The sequence below is a fragment of the Panthera leo genome, chromosome C2, assembly GCF_018350215.1.
Source record: "Panthera leo isolate Ple1 chromosome C2, P.leo_Ple1_pat1.1, whole genome shotgun sequence".
Lineage (NCBI taxonomy): Eukaryota > Metazoa > Chordata > Mammalia > Carnivora > Felidae > Panthera > Panthera leo.
Window position 1 is genome coordinate 89,280,306 of NC_056687.1, and position 18,957 is coordinate 89,299,262.

Genomic DNA, 18,957 nt, shown 5'->3' on the forward strand with positions numbered 1-18,957 from the left:
CTTTATTCACCAAACATTGTGCTAAGTTTTTTTTTTTTTTTTTTTTTAACATACACTATTTGTAATCCTTATGAGGACAATACAAGGTGGACACTAATATCCCTATTTTAAAGAAATATAATCTGAGGCTTAAAATAAAGTACTATGCTTAAGGCTGTTCTTGGTAATAACTTGGAAGAGGTAGATGTGGACCAAGGTCATTAGAGTTCCAAAACCAGAGTACTTCTCATTATACCATGTAGTAGAAGTAGAAGATGACAAGAACCTTACAGTGAATGCTAGTGACATAACTTTGCAACATATGGTAGCAATGAAGATGAGAAAAAGTCAAAGTTCTGCCCCTTACAGCTTGCTGATTCCATGTTAACCATAACTTCTGGTGCTTTGTCTTGTCTGTTTCTGTTTCCGTTTTTACTTACGTATTTAGAACTCTCTCATCTCTTTTATTGGATTCATGTGAAATAGATATCTTGAAATGGATGCCCCTGATGTGCCAAATAAGTTCTGCCTATTATATTCTCTGAAACGTAGTTTTCTGTTGATACTGAGTTACTGATCACACAGTAAGCCTCAGTAATTTAACTGCTTTTACAGAATATCCAAATCCCAAATATTTTGGCCTTTTAAAACATTTCTAGATTGTCCTTCTCTGAGAGATTGTAAGCATTTTTATAAATCTAGGATCTGATCACCTCTTTATGGGTCTCTAATTTTGCTTTCCTTTCAGGTGATTATTTTTTTAACTCATTATTTTGAACATTTGAACATCTTAGCATGGCTCAAGCTTAAAATGTTACAAAAGTATATACTTGAAAAATCTTCTCCTATCTGCCCCCTACTCTGTTGGTTCTTCTCCTTGCAGCATTCAGTGTTATCTTTTTTTCTTCTGTATCCTTCCAGAGATATTACTGTATGCAAACAAATAATGTTTTCTCTCAAATTCCCCCCCCCCCCCCAATATTATACATTAAACATACTGTTTTGCCTTTTCCTCCCCTTTGTACTTTTAACCTAACAGTATATCATGGTGATCATGCCCTTATCAGTACCTGAAGAGTTTATTATTCTCTTTTTTCGACTGGATAATATGTCACTATTATAGGCTCCTATTGATGGACAGTAGTTTGTTTCATTCCTTTTGGGAATGCTGCAAGAATATCTTTGTATGTAAGTTATTTTGCATGTATGCAAGTGTATTTTGAAAAATAAATTCTCCACAGTGGAATTTTAGGAACAAAGGATATAAGCATTTTTACATTTCATTGCCAGATTGTTTCCATGGAGGTTGTAGTAATGGACACTCCTACCAGTAGTGTTTGAGTAACACCATGAAGTGTTACAGCACTCTTTATTTATTTATTTATTTATTTATTTATTTATTTAATTTATTTTTAGTACTTTTTATCTTTACCAAACTAGTAGATGAAAAATGCTATCTTGTGTTTTTAAAAATTAAAAAAAAAATTTTACTTATTTATTTATTTTGAGAGAGAACATGCATAGGAGGGGCAGAGAAGAGAGAATCCCAAGCAGGGTTCATGCTGTCAGCGCAGAGCCTGACATGGGGCTCCATCTCACAAACTGTGAGATCCTGACCAGAGTCTAAATCAACTATCTTGTATTTTTTAAAGGTTTCATTGTAGTATAAGGTTTCATTGTAATAAAGGTTTCATTGTAATATAACAGATAAAAATACATAAAAAATCACAAAATATAGCTTGATGAGTTTCATAAATTGAACACACCTGTGTAACCACGCCCCCAGTCATTGTACAGTCCCCAACTTCTGGAAAGATAACCATTATCCTTACTTAGATCATTGATTATTTATTTTTGTACTTCATATAAATCATAACAGTATATGTCCTTATTTATGGCTTCTTTGCTTAGCATCGTATCTAACAAGTTGTATTGGAAATTCTCAGTGAAATATTAAATTTGCACACTTCTAAGGAGAATCTTTTCATGTTTCAAGCCTTAAAATTTTTATTTTCTGTAAACTGTTTTTCTGTATCCATGGGTGGATGATCATTCTTATGGATCTCTTTATATAAAGGAGGTTAATCCTTTACATGGGATATGAGTTGTACCTGTTTTCTAAAGTTAGTCATGCCTTGGGGCGCCTGGGTGGCTCAGTTGGTTAAGCGTCCGACTTCGGCTCAGGTCATGATCTTGCGGTTCGTGGGTTTGAGCCCCGCTTCAGGCTCTGTGCTGACAGCTCAGAGCCTGGAGCCTGTTTCGGATTCTGTGTCTCCCTCCCTCTCTCTGACCCTCCCCCGTTCATGTTCTGTCTCTCTCTGTCTCAAAAATAAATAAACGTTAAAAAAAAAATTAAAAAAAAAAAAAAAGTTAGTCATGCCTTTTGATTTGGCATATAATGGTTCTTACATGAAGATTTTTTTAAATTAAGTAATTTTTTATGGCCATTAAATTTTTTTCTCCCCATTGTATTATTTTCCTCAATAGGTCTACTGTTTTCTGATCATCCAATAACTTTTGTTCAAGCACACTTTAATGTCAGTGAAGATGAAAGTATAATAAGTGAAAATCGATAATGCTGACCATGGTATTTGAATTAAATGTGAATGAGGTATAAGAAAAGGTGCCTGTAAGAAGATATTGCCACTGTCCAGGAGACTCTAGGTATATGCAGCGAAAGAAGTATAACAAACTTTATGGGCAAAATGAAGAAAGTGGTTGTGGTGAAAAGGATGATGTTCCACAGGAAGTGATGCTGGCAAAAAATTTCCCACTAAAGGAACTTTCTGAGATATTCCATGACCTTGAAAATGTAAGAGTTAAAATGTTAGAAGCTCTATGACAGTTCCCTGTGGTGTATGAAATCTAAAAGATGCTCTGTACTCTTAAGTTATACCATGAGAGAAGACAAACGTCAAACTACTTGTAAGTTATTTACAAAGAAATAAAGTACTTTAATTCATAGTGGTTCTCATTTTAAAAATTATTAAAAAATATTATTGTATTTTTTATTATAACATTTAATATGGTATATTAGAAAATATTAGTTTTACTGTATTTTTATTATAGAACAGTTTTTAATGTTTTGATAATTTTAAACGTCACAGAACAGGTCCCACTGAAGAAGGTCACTTCGCTTGGTTTCATCTTCCATTATCATTTCTATGACCACACTACCATACAAAATGGGGACTGCCTGTGTGTGTGTTTGAACTAACAACTGCCCCCCCCCCGCCCCCAGCTCCTTAAATTGACCTAATAGTTTTAGAAAATGATCTCTTCATCGTCTGTTCTGACCTGGGAGTCCATCATAGATTAGGTACAACTGAGAAAATGGTATGTTTTTCACGTACTTAAGGACTTGAATTTTTGGAGGTGCTCTGGATTTCGTTTCTTCCCCAAATTGCCAAGTGTGGATCTTAACAGTCTCATGAGCTTTATGAAGACGAGTATGCAAGGTCATCAAGGACAACAGTGGTTTTGTGTGTGTATTCAGAACCTGTTCTGTACTAGGCACTGTGTAAAGGATGTACAGATAGATAAGAGGTAACATATTGGAGTTGTGTATAAATATAGAAGAATTAAAGTTCATGATACTGAAACATGTTTAATACTTTTATAGTGTTGTTGAATTCTTTGCTGTGTTCTGTGATGTTGGTGATGCCACAAGAGTGATTGTTGTTTTCAAGGAAATTGGTGGGAACCAGATTGAGCATCTTTATATAGGTCAGAAGGCAACATGTCTAACTCATGCCATAAAACAGATATTTTAATGTTAATAATACATTGTCTTATTGGTGATACAGGTGAGGACTTAAGTTCAAAGGAGTAAGAAGTTATTTCCAGCTAGGGTATTCAGAGCAGGCTTCATGGATGCAGTACAGCTTTTCAAGGGCTTGAAAGATACCTTGTGGGCATGTTTATTTATTTGTTTATTTAAAATTATTAATGCTTATTTTTGAAACAGAGCATGAGTAGGGGAGGGGCAGAGAGAGAGAGAGAGGGAGACACAGACCTGAAGCAGGCTCCAGGGTCTGAGCTGACAGCACAGAGCCTGATGCGGGCTTGAACTCCCAGACTGTGAGATCATGACCTGAGCTGAAGATGGACACTTAGCCAGCTGAGCCACCCAGGCGCCCCTGGGCATGTTTATTTTTTTAAGTTATTTTTAAATTTTTATTTGTTCTTTTTTTTTGTTTTAATGTTTATTTTTGAGAGAGCACAAGAGGAGCGGGGGAGGGGCAGAGAGCGAGGGAGACAGGACTCAAAGTGGGCTCTGTGCTGATAGCAGAGAGCCTGATGTGGGGCTCGAACTCAGGAACCATGAGATCATGACCTGAGCTGAACGAAGTTGGAGGCTTAACCTACTATGCCACGCAGGTGCCCCACTCCTGGGCATGTTAACAGAAGCATGTACCAATTGGAGCAGACAATGCTGGGAAAGTCCTAAAGATAAAAACCCTTGTCTGATTTGTCTTAATTTTATTACATAACCCATTTTGGTTAATGATGTTTGACTGCTGATTGTTGGATTATTAATATTACTGATTTTTGTTCTCAAAAGAATGTTGCTGTATGATTCAGGATTGTATAGTGTAGTAGGTCTCAAGGTGTGGTCTCTTTGTAACCTGTTAGCATTGCAAATCCTTGAATCCACCCCAGACCTAGCAGTTGGAATGGAAAGAACAGGGGTGGGACCCAGCAATCTGCTTTAACAAGTCCTACCTTGTTTTGAGAGGACTAGGCATTTATTGTTCATTGTTACCCTTTGAAAAAATCTGTATCATTTTTATTTGATAGAGCATTTTTTTTTTTTTTTTTTTTTTTTTTTTTTTTTTTTTTTTTTTTTTTTTACATAATCTTTCCTAGAAGCTAGTAATGATTAATCACCCATTTGGTAACTTTGATTAAAAGTCATTGCTTGGGCACCTGGGTGGCTTAGTCAGTTGAGCATCGGACTCTTGATTTCAACTCAGCTCATCATCCCAGGGTTGTGGGATCGAGCCCCATGTCGGGCTCACAAGCATGCACATGTGTACTTTCTCTCACTCTCTCTCTCTCTTTTTTTAAAGTCATTGCTCTGCAACTTAAAATCTGGAAATTATTTAGGGGGCTGTTTTAATTGTGAGTAGTAATTATAAAGAAAATTGCTAGTACATCTCCTTGGCACATCAAGTATACTTGCTGTTTTATTGTCACCCAGAATTTAAAACTGAGGTATTGTGGCCATTGGGTATGTAGAAAGGAAACATGTTCTAATACTGTTTTTGACTTTTATGAAATCTTTTAATGATACCTGTCAGTTTTTATACTAATTTGTTTTGGAATTGTAATAATTCATTATTTCTAATTAAATTCTAATAATTGAGGGACTGTTAGGCTTTTCCAAAGGGGCTGGACTGCACTTTACATTCTGATCAGCAGTGTTTGAGGGTTCCAATTTGTCTGTATCCTCAACAACCATTATTACTGTCCTTTTGTTTTGATAGCCTTCCTTGTGGATGTGAAGTGGTATCTCATTGTGATTTTGATTTGCATTTCCCTGATGGCTAATGATGTTGAAGGTATTTTCATGTGCTTATTGGCCATTTGTGTGTTGTCTTTGGAATATCTGTTCAGATAATTGGCCCATTTTAAAATTATATTGTTTGTCTCCTTATTATTGAGTTGTACTATTCATATATTCTAGACACAAGTCTCTTATGTTTTGCAAAAATTTCCTTCCATTTTGTGGGTTTTCTCTTCTTTGATGGTGTGTCCTTTGAAGGGAAAGAGTTTTAAATTTTGAGGATGGCAGTTTGTTTTTTCTTTTGTTGCTTGTACTTTAGGTATCCTAGCTAACCATTGCCTAATCCAGAGTTACTTAGGTCTTTGATCCATTTTAATTTTTTTTATATGGTATGAAGTACGGTTCCATTTTCATTCTTTTGCATGTGGATATCCATTTGTCCCAGCACCCATTTCTTATAGTGACAGATTTTTGTGAATTTTTATCTATACTTCCTAGGTCTTTTTTTGTGCTTGAAGAGATTTTGAGTTTTACTGTCTACACCCACCCCATTGTCCAAGAAAGAATAAATTTACTAACTGTTGAAAAGACGCTGTGAATAAAGCACTGTGTACTGTTTTAGGAGTCCTAATTTTAGAAGGACATAAAGTGGAGCAGATTTTTGTTAATTGTTAGGTCACAAATTTTTAAAATGGGAAATAGAACACTTGGGAGTAAGAGACTGGAAGAAAGTCCTTCCAGTTGCTAACTAGTTTCATTTAAAGTAGAGTTAGACTTGTTTTGTATAGTTCAAGAAGCTCTGAGTAGGAATTACAGGTAAATACATTTGAATCCTAGAGAAGAAAGAACTTTGAAAACAATTAGAGCTGTCTAATAATTTACTAAAAAAGCACCTTTATGCAAAAGCACTCAACATTGGAGAAGCTCAAGCAGAGGTTGAATGATGGGTCATTTTGTCATTAAAATTACAAAATGAGGGGCTCCTGGATGGCTCAGTTGGTTGTGTCTGACTTCAGCTCAGGTCAGGTCATGATCTCCTGGTTTGTGAGTTCCAGCCCCACATCGGGCTCTCAACTGTCAGTATGGAGCCGCTTCAGATCCTCTGTCCTTCTCTCTCTTTCTTTTTCAAAAATAAAACCATTAAAAAATTTTTTTCTTTAATGGTTTTATTTATTTTTTTGAGAGAGAAAGTGAGTGGGAGAGGGGCAGAGAGAGAGGGAGACACAGAATCAGAAGGAGGCTCCAGGCTCTGAGCTGTCAGCACAGAGCCCAGTGAGGGGCTTGAACTCAGGAACTGCGAAATCATGACTTGAGCCAAGGTGGGCGTCCAACTGACTGAGCCACCCAGGCGCCCCCAAAATAAAACATTTAAAAAAGCGTTTTAAAAAAAATTACAGAATGGGTTTCTCCATGGAATGAAGTTTGTTGAAGGTTTTCTATTTCCTATTGTTTTCTTTCACAGTTGTGAAGGGTTTTCTCTTCAGGGTTCATCCTATTCCACACTTTTGTCAAGTAGGAGAATGAGGGTGAGTGAAAATGGGCTATTGTCTTGAAGGCTTAAATAATAGAAGTAATCCAGTTTTTGATTAGCTAACATTGTTGTGCATTATCCTGAATATTAGCTCACCGCATGAGTAAAGGTGTGTTTTTGTATATGTATGTGCACTCCTCCCCCCCACGTAAACACACACACACACACACACACACACACACGCACACACATGTCTCTAACCTTGTTGTAACACATAGTGAACAGTGGGGATGAGGCACTGTAGCAAGAGGGAAAATTGGGATGAAAACTAGTATTAGTCTAAGGTCAAATTTAGGCATGGTTGTGGATTGTTCAATGAAGAAAAGCTGGCATAAATGCAGGGAAATGTAAATTGTGATAGTATAAATTTTCCTTTCGGGAAATGACCCTTCCTGATTCAGGGAATTTTGCTCTTTATAAATGATCTCTTAGAAGAGTACATACTGTTAAAAGGAGAAAATGTGCTAGTGTAGATTTATCCTTTTGTGATAGGTGTATTTGAATCATATGTTTTAAGGTTTGAAAAAAACCCTGATCATTATATAAGCTGATTGAGACACATGAATTTGAATACCTGGCCTTAGGCAAAATAATTTAAGGACACTTAGTGATAAGATTCATACTATATGCTTAAATTAGAATTGGGAACATGAAAAAATCCGATGCCTTCATTTCTTTGAAGTGAGATTTTGGAATGAGCTTTATAGAAAAATTTCTGAGCTTAGCCTGTTCCATGTATTAAACATTTATCTTGTTTGCTCAATTTTAGGGGTGTTTGTCTATTTCTCTCTTTTTGTCTTGCCTTGCCTTTCCTTTCCTTTCCTTTCCTTTCCTTTCCTTTCCTTTCCTTTCCTTTCCTTTCCTTTCCTTTTCTTTTCTACACCCAACATGGGGTTTGAACTCACACCCTAAGATCAAGAGTCACATGATCTACTGACTGACCCAGCCAGGTACCCCATTATTTCTCACTTTGAGTATACCCTGGAATCCTGGTTGGGAATGATTGGCTTCAAACAGAAGCTTTTTTTCCCCCCTTTTCTGTGATGTGGTATAGTTATGCCTTAACGAGCAATTGGTATAAATATATTAAAATAAACATGTCTTTCTGTAATTGTAGCTTTTTAAGGCTTGAATTTAAAATGTTTGTTAATGTGTGTATTCTTTTATGCTTAAGAATGTAAAAAGTGTTTTTAGTGTATATGAGTTTTCCTTCTAAGTTACTATACATTAAAAAAAGCATATTAAAGTATACTGTCAAGATTTTCTTTTCTTTTGCCTGTTTTTGAATGTACCACCTAAAGATTGCTAATGTTTAGGTTTCTTTCCATGATCCTATCAGAAGTTAGTAAAGCACTTCACTTCCTTTCTCAATTAATAGATACAAGACATGTATGAAGAAACAAAACAGATGAACATAGGGGAAGGGAAGGAAAAATAAAAGATAAAAAAATGAGATGGAGGCAAGCCATAAGAGACTCTTAAATATAGAATACAAATTGAGGGTTGATGGAGGGGACGTGGGGAAGGAGATGGGCTCAATGGGTAATAGGCACTAAGGAGGGCACTTGCTGGGATGAGCACTGGGTGTTATATCTAAGTGATGAATCACTAAATTCTACTCCTGAAACCAGCACCAACTACACTGTATGTTAACTAACTCAAATCTAAAAAAAAAAAAAAAAAAAAAAAAGTATATGCAGTACTGGATAGAATGTGGGGGAAAATATTGCACAAGATGGTATTTTCCTATGGCTGACTTTTGCTTATAATGTTTAATAGCCTTATTTAAATTTAGGGAGAGAGTCCTTGTATTAAAGAGTACCCCACATTCGACTAGTATAAGCTATAGAGTAATTTAAAAAATGCTATTGGAGTTGGAAGATGAAGAAAAACATTGTTTATGCTAATTATTTGGTATTTGAATGAGCCTGAAAAGACTCCTTTGTGACCACCAGTCCTTATACCACATATGTGATAATCTGTGCTTTGATGTGCAGCTATCCCCACTATTTAAAGAACCTGTTGCCCTGTGCCTTTGCCTTTTTTAGCTCTGTCAGCCAGAATCTGTCATTGATTCAAGAGCTCTGCTTTTCTTTAAACTTGACCATAATAGCTGTATGAAAGCTGTTCTAGCAAATTTGAATTTCCAAGAGTGTGCCTTCCCTGTTGGTGGACTTGCAGTGTTTTAGCTGCAGTATTTTAGGTCAGAGATTTTGCACAAGAGTTCAAATCAGTATTTATAGAGCCAAATTTGACATTAGTGCTTGCAGCAGATGTTATGACAATATTAAGGACTTTGGGTCAATTCTTGGCAATTTTCAGGTTATGTGCTAAACTTTCGATGCTATCCTCTCTGTTCTTTCATCTCACTTCTTCTGTTACCCCACACTGGAGTGACACTGCATTTCTAGATGCTTTGACACAGGCTTACAGTGTTCAGCACATCTATCTTGTATAGCAGTTCTGTGTCTTCAGATGTCTTATTTTAGAGGAGGAAGTATTTGAATTGTAACCTGTAGCACCAAAGAGAACAAATTTCACTTAGTAGACACGGTATTGTGGAATAAGTAAATTTGACAGTTGTGCCCAGAAGCAGAATTTTGGTGAATTTGTCAACACAAATGTATTGTGATTTAAGTATATCTTCTATTAATAGGAAAAAACTTAGTTTATTAATATTGCTTTAATTTTTAACGCACTTCACAATTTTGACTTCATATCAATTAATGAGAATTAAATGGAATGTTGGGATTACCTGCATTTCTTCTGTGAGATTGGGGTTGAGGTTGTTTTTATAATTCCTTCAAGCCCTATATTCTACGTTTCCAGTAATCTGTGACTCTTCAGCTTCCATGGATTTTACTTGTTTAGCTACAAAAAAAAAATCTTATGAAATCTAAAGTTAAATTAGATACGATGTCAGCTTTACCAAGCTTTACAGGCTTGCCTTCCTTATATCTCACAAGAAATAAGCTCAGTGACGTTGTGGGAGTTTCATTTCTCTCAGTTCCAAATGCCAAAGAGAGACTTGAATTCAGAGCCAATGATAAGAGGTGTTGCATAATCTTGTTAGGCCACCAAATTTATGTTAATCACCAGATAAGACCCTTTCCCTCAGGGAGTTAAGAGTTTAAAGAGAAAGTTAAATGCATGTGGCCTGTACGAATTTAGTCTGGTTGAAAAACCTGCACATTGTTTGGAAGTAAAAGATAACGGTTGAAAGAAGGATGTGTAAAAGTCAAATTGGGACTTTTTCTGGAGGAGATAGGCTATGAAGTGAAGAAAGAGATTTCTAAGCGAAGTTTTATTTTTAAACTCTTTTTATGAAAAATTTCAAGATACATAAAAGAGAGTAATGTAATAAATTCTCACGTTCCTGTTGCTTAACTTCCAGTGTTAAGCAGGTCATGGTCAATCTTTTTTATCTGTATCAAGGGTCATTAGACTAAGGCCAGGTTTTGGTAAATAAAGTGTTTTGGAACATACCAAGTCCATTCATTATATTACTGTCTACAGGCTGTCTTTGTGCTACAGTGGCAGCATTGAGTAGATGGGATAGACTGTAAGGCCCCCCCCACCCCAAACCTACAATATTTACTTCCTGCCTCTTTGTAAAAAATGTTTGCCAGTCCCTGATCTATATGCCTACCCATTCCTTTCAATGGTGTATTTTTTTTCCTTTTCTGTAAATTTGACCTCTCACATACCTTTCAAATAGATTTTTCAGTTTTGGTATTTTTCACATTTGCTTTATATTATTAATCATTTCTTGTCATTTTATTTATCTCATTATTTTAGTTGAGCCATTTAAGAATAAGTTGTACACATTATGGTCATTTACCTCTAAATACTTGGGTGTACCCTGAAGAACAAGGATATTCTCTTACATAACAGTGCAGTGGTCACATTTACGGATATTTAACATTGATACAGTATTGATACAATATAGTATTTAACATATTCCATATTAAAATTCTGCCAGTTATCCTATTGATCTTGTTAGCCATTGGTTTGCCCTAACTCAGGATCCAATCCAAGATCACACATTGAGTAATCTTTAACCTGGCATATTCCTCAGCCTTTCTTTGTGTTTTATTACTTTGACATTGACAGTTTTAAAGAACGTTCTTGAGTTTGAGTTCATTTCCTCAGGAACAGATTCAGATTATACTAACTGTGGTTTTAAAGGAATGAAAAGCATGGAGTAACATAACAAGAAGAAGCTGTAGGTTATAATTTAATTCTAGGCCAAGTATCAAGAATGAGTCCTGAATTCTGGTTATTGGAAAATAATTGTTCGTTATCTCCACATAGTTTCCATTGTGTGTGTTAAGCAAAAAAAGTACGCAATGCTATATTTAAAGAGCATGGGCTTTGAAGGTGGTTGGCATAGTTTTAAATCTCAACTCTATTGTGAATTAATTGTAAAAAGGGAAGCAAATTAACATCTTAGGGCCCTTTGTAAAAAATATGGCTAATTTCTGCCTTTTCAAGATGTTTGGAGGAGTAAGTGAGATAATGCATGCAAAGTAGAAGGATGCCAGGCTGTGTGTTATTTATTACAATATAGTAAAATTTGAAAAGGAGGAAAATCACTATGAGAACTGTCAAAAAAGAAATTTGAGTGGAGAATGCACTTTACCTGTGATTTGAAGGATGGGTTGGCTTTGGATAAACTAGGTGTGAAGAATCCATTGGAAAGTTTCGTGTGTGAGGGGATATGTTCAGATTAGGAAGTAATGTTAGAGTGAGGAATTGGTAAAAACATAAACCTTGGCGTTTGAGTTTGAAGGTCTGCATTATAGTCCAGCCTTTGCCACTGGCTGTTGGGGTGCATTATTTCATAGGTCTGGACTGTGTTTTCCAGCACTATAAAATGACATATTACCAGCAATTTTCATAAAGGAGAATCATCCTTGATAGGTTGGAGTAGTGGGGGAAGGCTTTCAGCAGGAAAGCGTTAAGATGAGTCTTGAAAAATAGGTAGGCTCTGGATAGAAGGAAAGGGAAAGCCATTAGACCAGCATGTTAAATTATAAAGAAGGCACTATTGGAAATAAGCCTGTTGTATCACAGGTTAAGGAGTGATGCATGTTGGAAAGTAATGAGAAATTAAGGTTATCAGTTCTGAGCCCTATAAGTAGGGTCTTTATGTATAGCATTTAGAGTTGGAGTAAAAAAATGACCCTCTTAAGTTATTTAAATAAAGGTTGGCGAGACGCATATTGGAGTAGAACTAAATTCACTTCATGCAATTTTGAGGGACGACAGTTTTTGTGTACTTTGTTTAGGGAGCCTGAGGAAGATACCTCAAACTCTCTTCTGCCAGAAATTTAATATGAAAAATACTAAGACTTAGTGGAAATAGAGGGCAACTATAGTGCTGTAATAAAATGACCTTTAAGAAAACGGGTGAGGTTGAAATATAGACCAGTGATTGAGTTATAGGCCTGAAGAGTCTTTGGAATGTTTCTGCATGTCAGTTGACTCTGGAGCTTCTGCAGACCCAGTCATCCAAGTATGGCAGTTGATCTTGGAGGAAAGTGGAAGTGTAAACTGAAACAATTTGCAACATTGGTAGTTAGTGCTGCTGCCTGGGCCAGGATCTAGGCCAACAGCATGTCACAGTGTAGCAGAATCTGGACCATTGTCTGTTCAGAGTAAATTTCAACAATCCTGTCATGTGGCAGTAAAGACAGACAGTATACAGATAACTGTTCTTTGTTCTCCCTGCCTCCGGGTTAATAACCTTCCTTCTGGTAGTCATCATATCTATTTGCCTATCTATAAATAGCATCAAGGGAAGTCCTAATTATATATGAGTCCAGCTACTCCTTGGAGAAATGAGCGAGTTGGGACCATATATGACCACAAATTGTTGAAAGAGGTTCTGGGAACCAACTTAATTGGGTGGAGTAGGTATATTCTTGATCCATAGAACTGGTGTTGTTTCTTTCTTTGAAAACCTTTTGGTTCAGGTTTTTCTGAACTAATGCTTTCAGTAAGTCCTGTTTTCTGGAGTTGCTTTTTAGTGTTTGCAGTCAGTGAACCTGAATGGTTATAGTGCTAAAACCTGAGTCCCTCTTGGTTTTATACAAGCTAAGTTAAGAAATTGAGATAAGGCAGCCCCCATTTATTAGAATGTACTCATTTTGTTTATCTGTCCTCCCCCACTAGAAAATAAATTTCAAGGAGTTTCCTTACTGCTCTGTCCTTATTAGCATTGGAAATGATGTAAGTTTTCCTAAAGTTTTTACTCTTACTCCCTTTCTCCTTCCCCCATGTTTATGGGCTTTGTTTCAATCAGTGAAAGGAGTCAGTATGACAAGGTACATTTGAATTTTGTGTAGGATACTTAGTTGTGCCTTTGGGTGACCATACCATGGCCAGATTTTCAGCCTTAATTGGAAAGGACACTTAACACTCTTAACAGGATAAAGCCAGCAGTTTTAAAATTTGTTTTGTACTAGTGATTATTTTTTAATCTTACTTGATAAAATCCCATACTTAAAGAATTACTACCTAAAAGTTATATTAAATCTTATTAAATTACCAAAGAAACACTTGAGTGATGGGGGTGTGCAAAAGGTAGAGTTTGTTATCTGCGTAAAGGAAATTTCTTTCCTGGCCCTAGGTGACCTAGAAAATCAGAAATTTCAGTACTTTTTTCTTTTTTTTAATACCACAGAAGTAGTGAATACATATAATAAAATGAAAAAAAAATGAGGCTTCTTTACTAGGCCTATCCTCAGGAGACAGCAGTGTTTAAGAACTTGTATTTTGGTTCTTTTGTTATCATTACACGTTTGTTTATGTCTTTCTTTATCTGTTAGCTTGAGACACAATTTATTTTCTATCTTCAACTCCTAAATAAAGTGTCCTTGATAATGTCTTAGTGAAATAGGTGTTCTTAGAATAATGTCTGGGGAGAGAAGATTGTTTTAGAATGACATAAAACGTGAGAGTGCAATAAGAGGTTTATTGGGTAGGAGAAATATTGGGAACTGTCAGGAAAAACATTCCTGTGTTTTCCTTTACTCACACACATAATACTTCTGACACTTTTGATCACCAAACGTGTGGTAATTTTTTTCACATCAAGCAATTCTCTTCAACGCCAGCTGGGTGTCCTGTAATTCAACTCAGTTCTGACACTGTCTGCCTGGAGTTAGCATCAGATCCCACAGGGTAGGGGCTCAATGCCACAAGACTGCCTCCAGTTCAGATGCTAGTCGCATGTCCCAGGTTGTTGCTTCTGACTGACTGGCAGTGAGTTGGAGTCTTCTGACCCCCCGTGGGTTTCATAATTTGCTAGAGTGGCACATAAAACTCAGGGCCCGCTTAACATTTACCAGTTGATTATAGAACGACATGATGAATGAACAGACATTTAGGTAGAAGAGGTAGGTGTGGCAAGGTATGGGCCCATGCTTTAGCTTTTGACGTGTATACTACCCTCACAGTACCTCCGTGTGTTCAGCAATCTGGAAGCTCTCCGAATTTCGTACTTTTGAGATTTTTATGGAGGGTTCATCATGTAGGGTGAGATCAATCATGAGCTCAGTCACCATTGTTCCCCTTCCTGAAGGATCAGGGGCTGAAAGTTCCAAGCTCTGATGAATCATGGCTTGGTCTTTTTGGTGATCAACTCTCATACTGAAGTAGAGTCCTTATCACCCAGCAAATTCCAAGGCATTTAGGAGCTCTGTGTGAGAAATCAGGGTCAAAGACCAAATATTAGCACAAAAGATATTTCTGGTGTTCTTGTCATTAGGAAATTACAAGTTTTAGGAGCTCTTTGCTAGGTACTAGGGTCAAAGACATATGCATATATACATGTATATTTTCCCCCCTATTTATTTCACAGCAACAAATGGATCAAGTTAGTATTCTAGATAGACTTTGAGAAAAAGTCTAGTATTTCTTTGTGTCCTCCTTGTATACTTAGTTTTAGTCTAGGAATACATCTCTGACTACAGTTGGACTTCAAGGAGATTTAGCCTCTGCCATGTTGTTTTCCATTCAGAGAATTCCTTGGGGACTTGGAGTTTGAAGAAATTCTAGAAGTTTGTTTTTGCATGTGTAGCATGGTTATAACTAAGCTGTTCTTTCCCCCTTTATGTGTAAAGTCCGTGGTCCTTGAATAGGCTCTGAATGAATGAATGACCATTCAAGAGCAGTTCAAAGTTTGAAAAGATTGAGTGGTTTTGGAAGAACAGGACTTCTATATTCAGTTTCTTAGAATGTAGCTTAATAGTAGTCCTTGCTTGAACATTCTACAGTTACGTCCCGAGGTTCTGGCTGAGAACATGGATAAAATAAGGGAGGGGGAAAAATTAAAAATTTATATACTGTGTAGTAAGAAATGTATAAAAGGCCATTGACCCTAGACTTCTGGTTTCTGACTGCTTAATTCTTTGCACAGTATGAAAAATAGCAAATTGATGGGTTCAGTGGTCTTGGTTGATAATTCACCTTAGGGTGATCCCATTCCGCTCTTCAGTACTTCTTCTCTGCCCTTTTGAATGAAATAGCTAGTTTTACTTTATATTTCTCCCAATCAATGACATGGAAATAAAGTGGAATTTATTAAAGCTCCAGGTGGGATTTGCTGACTTCTTTCAAATTAGAAAATTAGTCACTGTACTAGTGGAATTTGAAGTTAGACTGACTCATTGTTAACCTCTTTATTATTATACTAGAGAAGATGTGTATTAATAGAACTTATAGAGCATGTTGAATTGTCTGGGGTAGGAAACATCAGGGAGAACCGAGAGCTTACATTGCCTAAAAGGAATTTCCTGGAATGGGAAACTGCAAGTTATTTCCTATTAATGTTTTAAAATTATTTTGATATTCTTTCTGGAAGGAAAATGATTTCCAGACTACACAGGTATTCAATAGTTTATATGACATTCAAAACCAAAATAAAAGTACTATTTTTAAATACTGTGTAATTATGTAGAAGGCTTAATGAAAGCCTTATTAAATTTACCCTTTATTTGCTATCACTGTAAGTATCCATTCCAGGAATTCAGTGCTGCTCTTTAGGCACTAGTTTTATAGCTTCTCAGCTATTTTTAGAAGCCAGAGTATAGGAATAATAATATCACACTAATATTTCTTTAAAACATGGACATTTCAGGGGTGCCTGGGTGGCTTAGTCGGTTAAATGTCTGACTTTGATCCAGTCGTGATCTCACACAGTTCATGGGTTCAAGCCCTGCATCAGGCTCTGTGCTGACAGCTCAGAGCCAGGAGCCTGCTTCGGATTCTGTGTCTCCCTCTCTTTCTGCCCCTCCCCGGCTCGTGCTGTTTCTTGCTCTGTCTCAAAAATAAACAAACATTAAAAAATTTAAAAAACATGGAGATTTGATTAATCCAGGACCCATTATAGATGATTGGTTGTGGTGTTAATTAAAACATGAGTATTGTTTTTTTTAGAGACCAAAATCGACTCACTCCTGCTTCCATGACGGGTAATCCTCTTTTTTCTTATTTTATATCCAATATTTAATCCAGAAATGATACATTATTTTCAGGATGCTAGTAGCAGTCTGTTTAAAAACAAAGTTGCATTTTTGTTTTATGTAATAAATTGTTCATTAACATTCATGAAAACACAAAGCATTCTGGACATTTAGATTGGGTATACTGAATGATAAGTTTATTTAATCAAGGCTGTGGTTCTATTAAAGGACAGCTCAGTGTGTCCCGTCACTCACTAAATCTGGTAGAATAATGACTGCCAGTTATTAAGTGCTTTTTATATTTCAGGTAAGATTATATGCCTGATATGCATTCCCTTATTTAATTCTTAGAATAGTAGCCCTCTGGGTAGCTAGTGCTAAAATCCTCGTTTTACAGATGAGGAAACAGGTTAAGAGAGATTAAATAAGCACCATTGCCTCTCATGCTCAGTAAGGGGTAGGAGTCACAGTACTGTTGCCTTTGGTTCTGTTCTGGTTCTATGTGTAATTTCTTCTACCTTAATTCTTAGAATTTTGTAAAGAATGGATGAAGCTTTGGAATGGAAAGGCAGTGTAAATATTTACTGAATAAGTGAATTGAATGAATTGAGTGAATACTAATATAATTAATTGTAAAGAACCAGACATTTGTTTGTGACTATTGTATTTTGTGATGTTTTCAAATGAAATGTCCTGGCACAGCGTTATTGAATAAATGTGGGAAGGAGTAGAAGATTTGGTGTGGTTAGAGGAGAACAAGGACATGAAATATTCAGGTTGTTAGAGGGGGAAAAAGCAAAAAGTAACTATGATAGGAGGTATGAGATAGGGATATAATTTCAAAGTAGCCACCAGTAAATCTAGAAGATCTGAAAATGCAGAAAAACTTCATTATAGTGAACACGTAAGGGACATATATCACTATTCTTTCAGATGTTATTTCCTCCAGTGTTAGAATGCCAGTAGAGCAAATTTTTCCATCTTTCTGGTCTTTCTTCCCAGGACCTTGGGGTCAGAAACTAACGATGAAAGGCATCCCTGCCTATTGTAAGTTGATCTCTTGGAGTAGTCTTTCCAGTTTTTTGTCTGTATAACAATGAAGGAGAAGTAACAAACCTTAAACCTTTCTCAGTGAACTTAACTTTAGCTGTTGATACTTTTTTCTCTTCATTCAGTTCTCTTTTGCCTTCCTGGTTCCTCTCCTCTGGCCTAAAGTAATTAACGGGATTAGAATCAAACTGTGTACTCTAAAAAAAGCAAAACTTAAGCCTTTTAAGAGCAACTACTGTTTTTTAATTTGTGCATTTTATTTTTTTATTTTAAAAAAAAATTTTTTTTAACGTTTTTATTTATTTTTGAGACAGAGAGAGACAGAGCATGAAGGGGGGAGGGGCAGAGAGAGAAGGAGACACAGAATCGGAAGCAGGCTCCAGGCCCTGAGCCATCAGCCCAGAGCCCGACGCGGGGCTCGAACTCACGGACCGTGAGATCGTGACCTGAGCCGAAGTCGGACGCTTAACCGACTGCGCCACCCAGGTGCCCCTGAATGTGCATTTTAAAAAGAGTAGTACAGCATTAAAATGTTGCACCAGGATGTGATAATTATAATAAAGTGTTTAGGTTTCTAGTGAAGGGGGATGGACATATAAAATAAATATCTGCAGTGGTGATAGAGCTTTCGTGGGGTATGGGTGATCTAAAATTTAGCTAGAGGACATAGCATATCCAAAGTCATGAAGGCATAAGGAACTAAAAATGTACTTGTGAAATAACACCCTAGAGATAGAAAGCAATGGTGTTTGATGATAGGTAGGTAGGTAGGTAGATAGATAGGTAGGTAGGTGTGGGAGATACGAGAGGAGAAAGAACCGTATTTCTAGCGTGGGTGACTGGATGTTGGAGCCATACAAAGAAGTAGAGAATATAGGAGGAGGAACAAGTTTGGGATGGGAGAGGAATTAAGTATATACATAGTAAGTTTGAAATGCTTTGGGGACCTCTCTGGGGAGAATGATGTCCAGTTGGCTTCAAGTAACTCAAAACACTATTTTAAACAAATCTACTGGCAGGAAATCGCTATTTTTTTATTCCGTTGTCCTCAGTGTAAGGAAGTCCATCAGGCGTATTGCCTTGGTTGAAAAATGGCTACTGCTTCAGGAGGCATCAGGTTTAAACATCTGCATCTGTTCTCCATTTTTAGGAAAATAAAAGATTCCCTAGCTGCCTCTCTTGCTGTGATGGCTGGGAGCCCCTTCACCCACCCCTATTTCTGCTTAGATCTTATTAACCAGGCTATTTCACATGGCTACCTCTAGCTGCAAGAAAGGCTGAGAAAGTATTATGTGGATATGTTGCTACTTTGAACAAAATTGGCATTACCTTAGCAGGGAGGCTGAAGGCAACTAATAGTTGTTACGTAAATAAACAGTGACCCAACAGAGAAATCCATTATTGCCTCTTTCACTTCA

At 36.6% G+C, this 18,957-nt stretch overlaps 1 protein-coding gene across 5 annotated transcripts in view; it reads left to right on the top strand.

Annotated features, from left to right (window-relative positions):
• The window catches only part of TBL1XR1 (TBL1X receptor 1), a 177,567-nt gene that overhangs the window by 55,034 nt on the left and 103,576 nt on the right, over positions 1 to 18,957 (top strand). The window contains exon 2 of one of the 5 annotated variants that reach the window (XM_042954617.1): positions 2,467 to 2,791. The exons of 3 other annotated variants lie outside the window; for them this stretch is intronic. The gene's annotated coding sequence lies outside the window, so the exon portion shown is untranslated. Of the gene's footprint in view, positions 1 to 2,466; positions 2,792 to 6,950; positions 7,015 to 18,957 lie in introns of those variants that run through there. One more of the 5 variants, XM_042954616.1, reaches the window with a different exon arrangement.